We start from the raw sequence: 15,351 nt of genomic DNA, 5'->3' as shown, positions 1-15,351 counted from the left end.
GGAGCTGTATCTGCAAATCATGCCCCCATGTTTATCATGGGTAGGTTTTCTTTTTGTTGTTAAAAACACATAAAAACACAAAACACTGCCTTTATTTTATCTGACTAAAAACACAAAACACCGCCTTTTGGTGTTTAAGATATTTTCCAGAAATTAAAATAATTACTTTTTCAGTTAGAAATAATACTGTGGCTGTATCTGCTCACATTATATCTATCACCCATATCACATACCTAGTACACTTTTAAAGCATTTAAAATTAATAAAAATGAGAACTTGGAATGAGAATAATGAAATCTCATTATATATAGAAATGAATACGGTTAATAATAATCTGCAGAAAAAATAACACTATTTTCAAACACTCCTAGTCATGGCACATAGATAGTGAAAAGCTTGGATGTCATTCAGCGATCCTTGGCTTTGAGTCAGGGGTCAATACCCTAAAGTAGCCCTTTGACACCCCCCTCTCCACATTTGGCATGGGGCGTAGATAGTGAAAAGCTTGGGATTGTCATTGTAATCCTTGGCTTTGAGGGATGGGAACTCGTGACTTGCAGAATTGACTCGAGTAATGAAAACATGTGTTTTCCTTGACTCATGGGAGCTCAAGTCACACGCATCAATGACTTGGGCCTGAAAGAGTCATGCGACTAAGATGATTACTGGGCTGGGGCATTTTCCTTATGAGGAAAGGCTATGGCGTTTGGGCCTGTTCAGCCTAGAAAAGAGACGCCTGAGGGGGGACATGATTGAGACATACAAACTTATGCAGGGGGTGGACAGAGTGGATAGATGCTCTTTACACTCTCACATAACACCAGAACCAGACTCATCATTTTGGACCCAAGACTTGGTGGACCAAAGACTTGGTGACTGTGTGTGTGTGTACTTGCTTGCTATATTTTTATTGCTTTTTTATTGCTTCCACATTGCCCCCGAGACCTTGCGGGTGATCTCGTGGGTGGCATCCTCGAACCTCGTGGGTGGCATCCGTGCCACAACGGCAAGCAGCAGACTTGGTGGGAGGGTGGGAGGTTGGTTCCAGGAGGTGGGGGCTGGGAAGTGGCTGGGGGGAATAACTAGAAGAAGGTGGGGGCAGCAAGGACATGGGGGATCATGGTCTCTTGTCCATCTCAAAAGAAACAAATGATTGCTGACTGAATGGATGGTCTGATTTTTGTCTCTAGATGAGGGAGGGGACAAGGAGGAACCCAATGGATGGGGGAGGGAGTTTTTGTGATAGGAAAATGCCTGGATAGCCAAAGGAGGGTGCTAAGGAAGCGGGCAAAGCAGGAGAGAGGCATTTCCTTGTGACTGAAGAGGAATGCCTACCGAACCCATGGCTCATTTGAAGTGAAAGACTTCAACACATTACTTCAACATCAGGGTAGTGTTAAATCAGAACTCAAATACACCCCCACCAGCAATTGTGTCTTTTCTGCAGAGCTGCACCTGACTCATGGCTTGACTCGCTTCTCAAAAAGACTTCACCTCAAATCAAAATGACTCTAAAAACTAATCTGGTTAAGTAGAGACAGTGGGCCATTATGATTGCTACTCAAGTCAAGGGGCAGAGACTCAAGACTCAACTTGCAACTTGGTGCTGTGGCTCTGGAACATCTCTGGAATGCCCTAAAGCAGTGGTTCCCAAGCCTTCTGGCACGGCCCACAAAAGCACCCAGAAGTCACTTCTGATTTTTCAGAAATCACTTTCAAAGTCACTGGAGTCACTGGAAGTGACTTCTGAATGGTTCTGAGGACAATTCTGAGGCCCGCAGAGGCTGGTAGAGTGGCCTCCATTGCCTCCTAGTGCTCCAGGAATGGTTCTAATTTGGAGCCATCCACAGGCAAGGTTGGGCAGGAGAGCCCATGTCAAAACCCACCTGGCATGGGCTTGCGACACACTGGTGGGTCACAGCCCACAATTTGGTAAGCACTGCCCTAAAGTGTGACCAGGAGAACTGCATGTAGGATTTATTAAATAAATGTTCCCTGGAGTAAAACACAGGACAGCCTGTCCTGCCCTTCCAAGGGGAGTGATTGAGGCACAATGGTTGGCAACCTTCAGTCTCGAAAGACTATGATATAAGCCTACAGCACCTGGTATTCCCAAGCGGTCTCCCATCCAAGTACTAAGCAGGCCTGACCCTGCTTAGCTTCCGAGATCAGATGAGATTGGGCATGTGCAGGGTAACAGTTGCTGCTGAAACAGCTCCTTTCAGTGGTTGCAGTCCACGCAGATGCAATGTGCAGATGCAAAGAATAAATATGGTAGAGGTGTTTGAAAATGGCATTTTAAAAAAATTGTTGCATTCAAATGCAAAATGTGGTGTTTTGTGTTTTTGTCACAACTGATCACACAACTCCAGTGCTCATTACTCATTACCTATGGGTAGAGGTGTTTGAAAAACACTTCTACCAGTGAATCATCTCAAACCTGCAGACCCAGCAATATCACTGGGGCCAGTCCATGTGGACACACAAAGGAGAATCTGGCCTGGGAAGAACATCAAGATTTGGCGGGCACCGCTGCGGCTAAACCAGGCCAAATCCACCCTCTTCCCTGTCTCCATCACCTCCTTTTTTTGCCCGCCCCCCTTCCACCTCCTCCCCACCTCCCTTCAGCCCCCTAAGTGATCCTACCTGGGACAGCAAACACCTGGTGTCTGTTGCTGTCTCAATGCTTTCTGCAGGGCCAGCACATGCTGCCCAGCAAGTCGTGTTTACAACGACCAGAAAGTGTGCTATGCTGCCAGAACACGTTTCTGCTGAGAGCGTGTATGTGCTTGTATTTGGTGTACTGCTTAGAATGGAAAAGGGAATAATTTGGGGGGAAGGAGGGTAAGGGGTGCTGTACTCTTTAGTCCCTTCCCCATTGCTACTGAGGAGGAGGGATTAACAGAGGGCAGCTGCCAGAGTAAAGAAGGGTCACCCACATTGGTAGCTGGAATCCTGAAGGCAGCCTGCCAAGATTCAGTGCACAGTTCCATGTGGTGCTTTGGAGACCCAAGAATGAAGCAAAGACAAAGGGGGTCTTAGACTGCCTCCCCCCTCCCCCCCCCCACTATTTATTGGAATCTGGAGGAATGTTTAGATATTGATCAGGGCCTGGCAAGCTGGGGGATCCTGACCAGATGTGTTTCTGGAATGAGGATTATTTGGGCATCATAAAGGATGGTCTTTGTGTGTTCACTTTTCCAAAACCATAATCAACGACTGATAAAGGTGGTCTGGCAAACCAGATGACACCACCATCTTGCACCCACAAGCTGGTGCTTTATAGCCATATTGTCTTCCTCTGAGTATACCACTTGCAAGCTAGCAGCAGAGGTAGGAGACTTGAATGTCTGACCAGGGTCCCAGACCAAACCATGTCCATTGATTCATGAACAGACCAGAATGCGTTGCAACAGTGGTGTAAGCTGACTTAAGTGTTGCTGCTTGGCATAACGGTATAATGCAATCTATGATTATTAAAGGGAATAATAGAAAATTATTCAAAAAATCACCTCTAGTAAAAAAAAAAAATACACAAGCGGGGATAGGGATAGCAGTTGTTTTCTCCCTCAGTTTAGGAATCTGCACTTACAGGGGGCTGAGTTTGAAGTTATATAGTCCCCACTGCATATTTGTGTGCAAAAATCACACAATGCCTTGTCTTGTGCATTTTGGGGGGTGTTTAGGCAAAAGGAATGTTTTTACACTTGGAGTGTTCTCAACGCATTTTGTGCTGCTGTTTTAGTCATCATATTTTGAAACTGGTTTACCTTTGCGTTAGTTGCCCTGAACAACTTCAGAGTGGAGGGGAAAGGAAGGGCATATATTTTTTAAAAAAAACAACAGCCCAGTCCTATCTGGAAGATACACTGACGAACAACAAGGTCTGCCAGCGTATCCTGTGGGCCACAATCATGGCCACCCCTCTCCCATTCTATAGAACTGCTGACAGTGTACGACCCTATTAATCTTGTGCCACCAGCAGTGCTCCACAGATTGGCTGACAATTGGTGTTCATTGGCATCAGTGGTGGATCAAGGGGGGAACAGGGGGATCTTGGAGGGAGCAGCAGTAGCCAAATCTTATCCCCGCAGCCCATTCCAGACAGGCCCCTTGCCACTCTTCAGATCTATGCCAGCAAACAGCTGTCATTGATCTGAGGAGTCTCATAGGGGACCAGGCAGCCACGAGAGAGGTAGGTGAAATTTTTCTTTACTTACCTCTCCCAGCCTGATTGGTCCTTTGCTAGCTCACAGGATACAAGTGGATGCTACGTTGGCACGGGGATGCTACATATCCCATGAGCACCAGCAGGGGATAGCACTGGGTCAAAAGTATCTGCTGACTAAACTTGTTCCACATTCTCCTCTCTCATCTATATACATTTATCGAATAGGCAACTACCCAAATTGGCAGGTGCAAACTAGCATGGACTGGGGCAGCCATTCCCAGCACACCATCAGTACTTTGTGGTCAGTGTCTCCTGTTCTGCTTCCTGAAGAACAATAACAGGACTGGTACAATCTGGACTGGATGGTGTGGGGTTTGCATAACAGTTTAGGAAAGGGTCAAATGACTCGACTTCCTACAGTTTAGCATTATTTTGATTGTGAAAAACAAAGAAAATTATACACAAGCAATTATTAGGGAAATATTAGAATGTTCTAAGTTTTCCTAATAAGGATGGAAAATGAAGTTGGTAGTACAATGAATCCTCAATTTCATGGAGTAAGAGGAAGGGGTTCTGATAATGCTGAAAGTCCATTAAATCCAAATGCACTGAAGTCAATGGAGACCTGCACTTGCAAAATATATGCAACATTTTCAGTGGAGCACAAAAGTATCCATTTCTGAAGTCTGTGAAATTGACTTCTGAAGTCTGTGTAATCGAGGTCTGTTAAAGTGAGACTTCAGTGTATCACGGTGAATGGTGCTGGAACCCAACTTGGATAATGACTAAGCAAAGCCCTGTCCATATACTCTAGTCTAGGAAATAATGTCAGTGCAATTTTGACAGATTTTATTTTTTGAAAAACAAGAACTTTATCACATACATTTTAAACCAACACTGCAGAAATAGCAGGAATTTTTCAAATATTCTCAACTTTTGTTGCCTCACTGAGCGCAAACACACTTTCAAAACTCCTAAACTGTATAAAATTTAAAGTATAAAGTTTCTCTGATGAGTGTGCTGCTTGGTGGTTCATAAGACTACCACACTCCTTTCCACACTCCTGGCACTTATTTCTCTCCTTTGTGGGTTTTCTGTTGACATTTACAATCCCAATGGTGATTGAAGGTCATTCCACACTCCTGGCACTTATAGGGTTCTACCCTGTGTGCGTTCCCTGGTGGAGCTTAAGTACACTATTCCGACTGAAGGCCATTCCACATTCCTGGCACTTAGGGTTTCTCCCCTGTGTGGGTTCTCTGGTGAATATTAAGTACACTATTCCGACTGAAGGTCATTCCACACGCCTGGCACTTATAGGGTTTCTCTGCTGTGTGGGTTCTCTGGTGGTTCTTAAGTACACTACTCCAACCGAAGGTCATTTCACACTCTTGGCATTTATAGGGTTTCTCCCCTGTGTGGGTTCTCTGGTGGTTCTTAAGTATACTACTCCGACTGAAGGTCATTCCACACGCCTGGCACTTATAGGGTTTCTCCCCTGTGTGGGTTCTCTGGTGGTTCTTAAGTACACTACTCCAACCGAAGGTCATTTCACACTCTTGGCACTTATAGGGTTTCTCCCCTGTGTGGGTTCTCTGGTGGTTCTTAAGTACACTACTCCAACCGAAGGTCATTTCACACTCTTGGCACTTATAGGGTTTCTCCCCTGTGTGGGTTCTCTGGTGGATTACAAGATGACCATGCTGAGTGAAGGCCTTTCCACACTCCTGGCACTTATAGGGTTTCTCCCCTGTGTGGGTTCTCTGGTGGTTCTTAAGTACACTACTCCAACCGAAGGTCATTCCACACTCCTGGCACTTACAAATTTTCTCCCCTGTGTGGGTTCTCTGGTGGATTACAAGATGACCATGCTGCGTGAAGGCCTTTCCACACTCCTGGCACTTATAGGGTTTCTCCCCTGTGTGGGTTCTCTGGTGGATCTTAAGTATACTACTCTGACTGAAGGCCTTTCCACACTCCTGGCACTTACAAATTTTCTCCCCTGTGTGGGTTCTCTGGTGGATTACAAGATGACCATGCTGCGTGAAGGCCTTTCCACACTCCTGGCATTTATAGGGTTTCTCCCCTGTGTGGGTTCTCTGGTGGATTACAAGATGACCATGCTGCTTGAAGGTCATCCCACATTCCTGGCACTTACAGGTTTTCTCCCCTGTGTGAGTTCTCTGGTGGATTATAAGATGACCATGCTGAGTGAAGGCCTTTCCACACTCCTGGCATTTATAGGGTTTCTCCCCTGTGTGGGTTCTCTGGTGGATCTTAAGTACACTACTCCTTCTGAAGGTCATTCCACAATCCTGGCACTTATAGGGTTTCTCTCCTGTGTGGGTTCTCTGGTGAATCTTCCCACTCTGACTGAAGGTCTTTCTGCACTCTTGGCACTTGTAGGGCCTCTCCCCTACGTGGGCTCTTTGCTGTGAAGACTGAGTCTGCTCCCTCTTTCTTCCAGTCTGGTCCCAAATGGATGCTGTTGAAATTTTTTAAAAAATGCAATAAGAGATGAAACTGCAGGTAGTTGAAAAAGTGTGATGTCCATGACCCCCTGAGCCCCTACGTCAGGGGGGAGTGGGGTGTCTAAGGGGGATCTGTGAAGCGTGGCCACTCCCTCCCAAAGTCACTTCATCACCCTGATAATGATGAAGACCAGGCCAAGGACACTTGAAGCTCTTTTAATTTGTCAGTAGTTTTACATTCATCCAGATTTCCACATCTCTGTTACACCACCTTACTTCTTAGCAGGAATTGCTACGTTTTCTTTCCCCATGTACAAGGGCCCCCCAGTATGCGCTGATCAGCTCCTGGTATTCGCTCAGGATTGAGGGGTACTACAGAGGGTCCACTTGAAACCAGGTTCCCCCCCCCCCGGGTCAGAGTTAACGCTCACAGGCTGTGGTTTGGAGCCACAGAGCTGCTGCCACTAGACTCGGCCCCATTGCTACAAGGTGGGCAGGGGCGCTTTGGAGGGCCTGTCTAGAGACTGGGATAGTCTCCCCTCTGATGCCCTGGAGCTCCCTTGGGACCTCCTCTGGGTGAGGGCCGGACCAGGGATGACTCCTTAGCGGCTCCACCTTTCCTGTGGTAGCCACTGCCTGAGGAGTGACCACCCAAGGCAGCCAAGGCCACATATTTGAAGCTGGCAATTGCAGAGGCCAGCCCCACTCCTTTCAGTCTCACTGATGTGATGTAGGCTGCCCCATCCTCTCAAAAATTGGGGATAGCTTATTCGGCCGGATGCGGGATTCACAGCCCCACCTCATTTTTCAAGCACTCCTCAGCCTGCAACAACCAAGCCAACAGCGGTGCTCCCAACCAGCCCACTGGCCAAATACTCCCTGACAATTAGCCCAGTAAGGCTAGTCTAGCCCGAGCTCCAGCCCAGGGCCCATTGACAGGAAGCCATAAGCCTTTTTTCTCTGATCAGAACTAGGGAGCAGAAAAGCCATAGCAACCTTTAACTGCAAGTGGCTTCATTAATATTAGCCCTCACAGATACTTTCTTTATTGGCAAAGGAATTTCAGAGAAATAAAGACCACAATGAGAGAGGAGGATTAAGAAATAGTAAAAGATCAAAGAGAAGGAAAAGAAAAGAAAACCTCTAGTTGAGAATGAAATTTCAGATATAAGGATGATAGGAGACAGTCTTCTACTGAGTCAAATGTTCTCTAGAAAGGGTATAGCTGATGAACCATTCTAAAGTGAATGCACAATTTGAATGACTCCTGGCTTCCAGGAGCACACTGGGCCCAAAAGCACACTGGTTCCTTCAGAGGGAGGGCAACCCCATCTACAAAAGGATGAACTTCTCTTCCCAGATGCTCTTCTTCAGAGCAACACAACCTGTGCACTGTCTCAATTAAGTTTCCATTTGTTAGATCCAGAGCTCGCCCATTACTGTCTCCTCTAGGCACCCGTTCAGTTACTAGGTGTGCTGTTTCGACACTGATAAACATGCGTGCACAGGGGAAATTCCAGGGACCCTGTACAGGGGTCAGAGGCACAGCTCAAAAATTCAGAAGGAAGAGAGAAGGGAGGGAAGTGAGCATTAAGGTGCAGCAAACAAACTTTTACTGTGATGATAATGTTACAAAAACAGAGAAGGCGAATCAAAATAAAAAAGCAATTCAATGGTAAGATGATGGAATGCCGGGTAAGATGGTGGAATGCCTCATCAAAGATAGGATCTCAAAACACATAGACGAACAGGCCTTGCTGAGAGAGAATCAGCATGGCTTCTGTAAGGGTAAGTCTTGCCTCACAAACCTTATAGAATTCTTTGAAAAGGTCAATAGGCATGTGGATGTGGGAGAACCCGTGGACATTATATATCTGGACTTTCAGAAGGCGTTTGACATGGTCCCTCACCAAAGGCTACTGAAAAAACTCCACAGTCAGGGAATTAGAGGACAGGTCCTCTCATGGATTGAGAACTGGTTGGAGGCCAGGAAGCAGAGAGTGGGTGTCAATGGGCAATTTTCACAATGGAGAGAGGTGAAAAGCGGTGTGCCCCAAGGATCTGTCCTGGGTCCGGTGCTTTTCAACCTCTTCATAAATGACCTGGAGACAGGTGTGAGCAGTGAGGTTGCAAAGTTTGCGGACGACACCAAACTTTTCCGAGTGGTGAAGACCAGAAGTGATTGTGAGGAGCTCCAGAAGGATCTCTCCAGACTGGCAGAATGGGCAGCAAAATGGCAGATGCGCTTCAATGTCAGTAAGTGTAAAGTCATGCACATTGGGGCAAAAAATCAAAACTTTAGATATAGGCTGATGGGTTCTGAGCTGTCTGTGACAGATCGGGAGAGAGATCTGGGGGTAGTGGTGGACAGGTCGATGAAAGTGTCGACACAATGTGCGGCGGCAGTGAAGAAGGCCAATTCTATGCTTGGGATCATTAGGAAGGGTATTGAGAACAAAACGGCTAAAGGCCACACCTGGAGTATTGTGTCCAGTTCTGGTCACCGCATCTCAAAAAAGACATAGTGGAAATGGAAAAGGTGCAAAAGAGAGCGACTAAGATGATTACTGGGCTGGGGCACCTTCCTTATGAGGAAAGGCTACGGCGTTTGGGCCTCTTCAGCCTAGAAAAGAGACGCCTGAGGGGGGACATGATTGAGACATACAAAATTATGCAGGGGATGGACAGAGTGGATAGGGAGATGCTCTTTACACTCTCACATAACACCAGAACCAGGGGACATCCACTAAAATTGAGGGTTGGGAGAGTTAGAACAGACAAAAGAAAATATTTCTTTTCTCAGCGTGTGGTTGGTGTGTGGAACTCCTTGCCACAGGATGTGGTGATGGCGTCTAGCCTGGACGCCTTTAAAAGGGGATTGGACAAATTTCTGGAGGAAAAATCCATTATGGGGTACAAGCCATGATGTGTATGCGCAACCTCCTGATTTTAGAAATGGGTTATGTCAGAATGCCAGATGCAAGGGAGGGCACCAGGATGAGGTCTCTTGTTATCTGGTGTGCTCCCTGGGGCATTTGGTGGGCCGCTGTGAGATACAGGAAGCTGGACTAGATGGGCCTATGGCCTGATCCAGTGGGGCTGTTCTTATGTTCTTAATGTTTCTTAGCCATTCGTATAGCTAGGCCAGGTGGTTTCTACAATGAAGAGAGAGATGAGGAAACCCTTAAAAAGGAGACAAAAGGAACATATTGGTGCAAGCAAGGTGGCTGAAAAGAAGAGAGAGAAGGATGTAGAAACATTCAGAGGCTTACCTGGGGGAACTGGAGCTAAGGAACTGGAGTAGTGGGAAGAGTAAAAGGAAAAGAGATGTGAGAGAGAAAGGAAAGAAATGCAAAATGTTCCTGAGTTTCTGGCTGCAGCAAAAGACTGTGACTGGATTACGGTTCTGGCTAGCCTGAACCAAGCTTTGCAAGCAAGAAATAAGCCTCTCGACAGACTGTGCACCTTCTTGTGAGTCTCTCCCAGTGGACAAACCCTCCAAACCAGCACTTTGGTTGCTCAAAGGAAGCCTTATATATATCTTAGCAGCCCTGATTGAGCAACTGCTGTTCTGGTTAAGGTAATCTGCCCAGAAGGAGGCCTGGGGCTAAACATGGGTCTCCTCCCCAAAACCGTTTTTAACATAGAATGAAAATAACACAAAAAGGAAGAAGAGATAGAGGTAAAGTAATCTCTCAGTATCTATAGGATTACGGTTCCGCATGGACACCAATATCTGTGGATACTTGTCCCTTTGAAAAAAAATTTTAAAGTAAAAATGAGCCACTTTCAGGTCTTAGCTTGCCCCAGAATGCAGCACACTACCTGGAAGAGGCTTACAAGAGCTCAGAAGACTGCTCTAAAGCCCTGTGAATGGCACAATTTTGCAGTGCAACAATACAGAAAGCTATTTTCTTATTCATGTTTAATTTTTAAAATATTTTTCAAAGAAGACCCCGCATCCACAGCATCTGTGGATCGTGAAATACATGGATGCTGGACCCGCGGATAAGGTTGTTCTACTGTATTAAGTATGCTGTCATTTTGGGTGTGCACAAGAGAAGAAAAGCTAAAGTGGGTTTTGTGGGTCAATGCTGAGGCTGCACCCAAAAATCAAGGTTCCCAGCCTGTTTCTGCTTTTGCAGGAGTTGCAAGGTTGGACTGCGAAGACCAGCACCCCACTGAAGAGGCTTCAGTGATTCAAGGAGAGGAGCGGAACAAGAGAGATAGAGCTGCTTTCCTGGGGGAAGGGAACACCGTGAGGCTCTTCATGAAGCATAACTGCTCATACTGCTGACCTTTGGTTGTGCTCTGAAAGAGAAACGGGGAAGAAGGCTAGAAAGGAAAAGGGCAGGGAGTGGTTACAAGTCCTGGGCGCTGGCTTGGCACTCTGGCTCTTCAGCAGCGACTGGAATGAGGGTGCCTGACGGGGCACCAGTGGGTCAAACCAGTGGGAAACATCACAGCAGCAGCAAGGCAGTCAAATGAACAAAGGAGAAAAGAACAGAGGACACAAGGGTCAGATAACTCAGCATTATATATCTTTTTCTTGCATAGAATACTGCTAACACACATGCTTTAAAGATACATGCACTGTGAGGAGAAAAAAGAACAGGAATACCTGATTGGTACCAGTTCTTTGGTCACCAGCTTATGCAACGCTGAACCATGAGAATCCACTAATGACTGCAAGTGCATTCTCCACCAATCTGTTCACACATGGTTTGGAGACATGTGCATTGCACGTTTGTATACACCCAAAACATGCATGTCTAGGGATCTTGCAGTCTTTGGTTGTGATGCACACACCCACAAACTGCCACCATAAAAATAAAAGGAGATAGGACATCACTTGGAGGCTATCCAGTTCCAAAGAACTAATTTATTCAAACTAATATACAAACTAAAAGCAATAAAATAAAACTTTGTTGCTGTACAGCCCAATCCTAACAGGCAGCCCAATCCTGAGCTACCCGCGGCACCATGAGGGCTGCCACTGAATCCAGCGCCTCCCGCGATACCGCAAGAGGCACCTCGGGAAAGGGCGCTGCTAAAGTAAAGGTTCTCGTGTAAGGCACACAGCTTCCACAAGTGCCTAGGATCCTGCGGAGTGGAGCTCCGCGGATCCTCCTTCCGCCCGCCCCCAGGCACACCACTGGCACACCCCCCTCCCCGCATCACGCCGGCCTCCCCACCCCCTCCCCGTGTCACGCTGGCCTCCCCCAATGGGCCTACTGGTATGTTGTTTACAGTGCACTTACCCTGACAATGTTTTACAAAAAGAATGTGAAGACCAGAATTTTAAAAGTTAATGAATAAAAATGTATCCTATGATCTTTTACTATATTTTTAAAAACTTAGAGACTGTACAGGTCTTAGGTAACAATTTATGGTAGGTTATTTTTCAGGATCTGGTCTCAGGTAAAATCAGACAAAGTTTAAACCCCACTCCCCCAATTTATTCAAGGGTCATAGAAAATTCCATGATTTTAGGCTCAAAACCTGTCCTTGATGTATCCGTGAGATCAACTTATAGGCAAGTATCAGCGGTGTGTGTGTGCACATATATAGAGAGAGCTCTTTATAACTACAAGCAATTGCCACTTATATGAGCCAACACAATTATTCAATATATCATCTAGGCTCACCCTGCTGCCTCTTATCTTCCTAGCCAATTTTCTCAGAAAGTTGTGCGAGGCAACTGTTTCTATTGCCTATGCCCCCCAGCAGGCTCTGTGCCCTGATTTCAGGGCAGGAGGGGCTGCCTGGAGTGACTTTCTGAGAAGACTGGCTAGGAAGATAAGAGGCAGCAGTGTGGATGGTAAACACTGCACACGACAGGAGAGGCTTTTTTGAAACTCAGTGGTCCTGCAATTTGGACACCTCTGATCTCTAGATCAGGGGTGCCCAAACCCCGGCCCTGGGGCCACTTGCAGCCCTCGAGGCCTCTCAATGCGGCCCTTAGGGAGCCCCCAATCTCCAATGAGCCTCTGGCCCTCTGGAGAGTTGTTGGAGCCCACACTGGCCCGACACAACTGCTCTCAGTGTGAGGGCAACTGTTTGACCTCTTGCATGAGCTGTGGGATGAGGGCTCCCTCCACTGCTTGTTGTTTCACATCTGTGATGCAGTAGCAGCAGTAAAGGAAAGGCCAGCCTTGCTTTGTGCAAGGCCTGGAAATCTGGATGAATGTAAAGGAGCTGGTGGCAGCTGCCAGGGGCACACTAGATACCACAGCAGCCATTTTTTGCACCGCAGCAGCCCTGCACTCCAGGCAGCTCAGGATTGGGGTATCAAAAGGAAAATAATTTGTATTACGAGTATTACATAATAATAATTACAATAATACAATAATAATATGTACAATATGTAACATTGTAATAATACAATAATAATACAATATACAATATGTAATAATACAATAATATGTAATAATTACATAATTACAATAATAGTAATAATTTGTATTATTAGGAAAATAATTTGAATACAATAATTTGTATTCGTACCTACCCTAATTCAAAATTGTTCCACAATTCATGCATGAGGAAGGGAATTGTAACTTAATTGAAAGTGGTACACCAATTGTTTCTAGCTCCTACTGAATACTGGGTAAGGAGTTCATTCTGACCTGGAGTAATCTGGATGCCCAATGTAGAGGTAATGCAAAACTCACTGTAATTTGCACCTGGATGTTTTTGGTAGAAGGATGTACATCTTCAAAGGACCATGAGTGCCAATTCTCAAAGCATTGAGCTAGCTTTCACAGGGACATCCAACTCCTTTGTCTTTGAAAGTACTGAGACAGCTAAGCTTTCCTGCTGACATTGACCATGCAACATGGCAAGGAGCCAAAGTTTGATTCAAGTGATCTGGAATTCCCTAGGGTTTACAACACTATAGGATCATTTCTGGACTGAGCTCATCAAGGAACCTGCTTTTTAGCTTGATGGCCCCTGATGGATCATCCACAGCCCTAAATGGTATTGTTTTGCATCTTACCAAGGGTGCAGTAACTAATCCTGGAGGCCAGCTGCTTTATTAATTGCAATTCTTGACTGAATTTGGCCATGAAATTGGTGAAATCACCTATGGTTTTCAAATGTTCTTTTGTATCTCTATTCTAAGTTAGGAAGCTTCCAGAATGTGGCTTTTGTTCACTGGGTCAAATATGCTGTGTAAGCATGGTGCGGTCACGCATGAAATGTGTGTGTGTGTGTGTGTGTTTTAAAGTTCTGACCAGATTGATAGAGTAGGTGCCGGGGGCGCGACTACTCCGACAAATAAAAGTATGGCCATCAGTCCAGTTTCAATGTCATGGCACTGGCCCGGTTTCATCAGATAAATTCAACCTGAAGATTCAGTCATCTCTAGCAGATACTTCTCAGAGCCTTCCACAAACTACAATTACCAGGATCCTATAAGGAGAGCCATCACAGCAGTATGCTGATGTTAAGTTTGCAGTGAAGATATTTTCTCCTTCTCTGCTTTGTACTCCAACCTCTCCTTCAAGCAAAAAACTTTTACATTACTCTAAATTCCACATGAGGAAGTTACAGATTACCCATAGACATCTGTCCCCCACTGTTCTCCATCTGAGCTCTCAATGCCACTTCATTATTTATGCAGCAATAGTTATGCTGTTTCTCTCTCAGGCATGTCCTGCACACAGAAGGAGAGCCAAAACACAAGAAGAAGTATCCTCCAAAATATGTCCACCTCCTCCAAGGGGCAGACAAGGGAGCTCCAGCTAATTTATGACACCATGTCCCCAGGTTGAGGCTACCCTCCTCAGAAGAGAAGGATGTGGAGCCATCAGACTGCAGTAGCCATGCCCAGGTCATGTAGCCTGGCCACCAGATTCCCAGAGCAATATCCACTGGAGCAGAGTTCCTATGTGGGGCATCTGTCAATTGAAGGATCCTCCTTACCTACAAAGATCGTGTTTTCATAATTGTCCATCATTGTGGACTCATACAGGCACCTTTGGAATGGACTCAGCAGAGCCCATTCATCACGGCTAAAATACAGTGCTGTCTCTGCAAATGAAATTGGGCTCTGAAAGAAAAAGGAGAAATGTCTTATTAACAACTTAGTCTAGGCCATGTCTGCAATCCAAAGGAAGAAGTTCATTCCAGTTTCCATGAAAGGACAAAACATTTCTAAATTTGAAAATACATTCTCACACATTCCCTCTCAACTTTTCATGTCCACCTTTTGGAGGCTCCAAAGAAGATTCTAGCTCCAGTGAAGATTCCCAAGTTTCCTGAAAGGAAGCTCAGAGGATCCTTCCATTCCAGTTTCCAAACTCATACCACAACCCAATGCACGCAAGCCCAGAAGTAAGCCCCACTGCTTCCAATGGAAAGCATACCCAGGACTGAAAACCTTGGGCATTGTGTAGCTGCTTTCACACATTATAATCCCTGTCTCTGTTTCCACTTTCATAAACATTATGTCAGTGTTTCTCAAACTGTGGGTTGGGACCCACTAGGTGGGTCGCGAGTCAATTTCAGGTGGGTCCCCATTCATTTCAATATTTTATTTTTAATATATTAGACTTGATGCTACCATGGGATGTGACTGCACCTGGGGAAATGTTACAGATCTGTACTTTTAACAGGCTGCTATGTATATGCTTTTAACAATGATAGTAAATGGGACTTACTCCTGGATAAGTGTGGGTAGAATTGCAGCCTAAGATTGCCAAA

At 45.8% G+C, this 15,351-nt stretch overlaps 2 pseudogenes; both read right to left on the bottom strand.

Annotated features, from left to right (window-relative positions):
* Nucleotides 1–2,091: 2,091 nt before the first annotated feature.
* On the bottom strand, nucleotides 2,092–2,211 carry LOC136643539 (5S ribosomal RNA; annotated as a pseudogene).
* Nucleotides 2,212–5,330: 3,119 nt separating this feature from the next.
* LOC136638581 (zinc finger protein 420-like) lies at nucleotides 5,331–14,605 on the bottom strand (annotated as a pseudogene).
* Nucleotides 14,606–15,351: the final 746 nt, after the last annotated feature.

This window comes from Tiliqua scincoides, chromosome 2 (genome assembly GCF_035046505.1).
Source record: "Tiliqua scincoides isolate rTilSci1 chromosome 2, rTilSci1.hap2, whole genome shotgun sequence".
In the NCBI taxonomy this organism is placed as follows: Eukaryota; Metazoa; Chordata; class Lepidosauria; order Squamata; family Scincidae; genus Tiliqua; species Tiliqua scincoides.
Note: the sequence above shows the minus strand (reverse complement) of the source record. Positions and strands in the feature narration are given on the sequence as shown.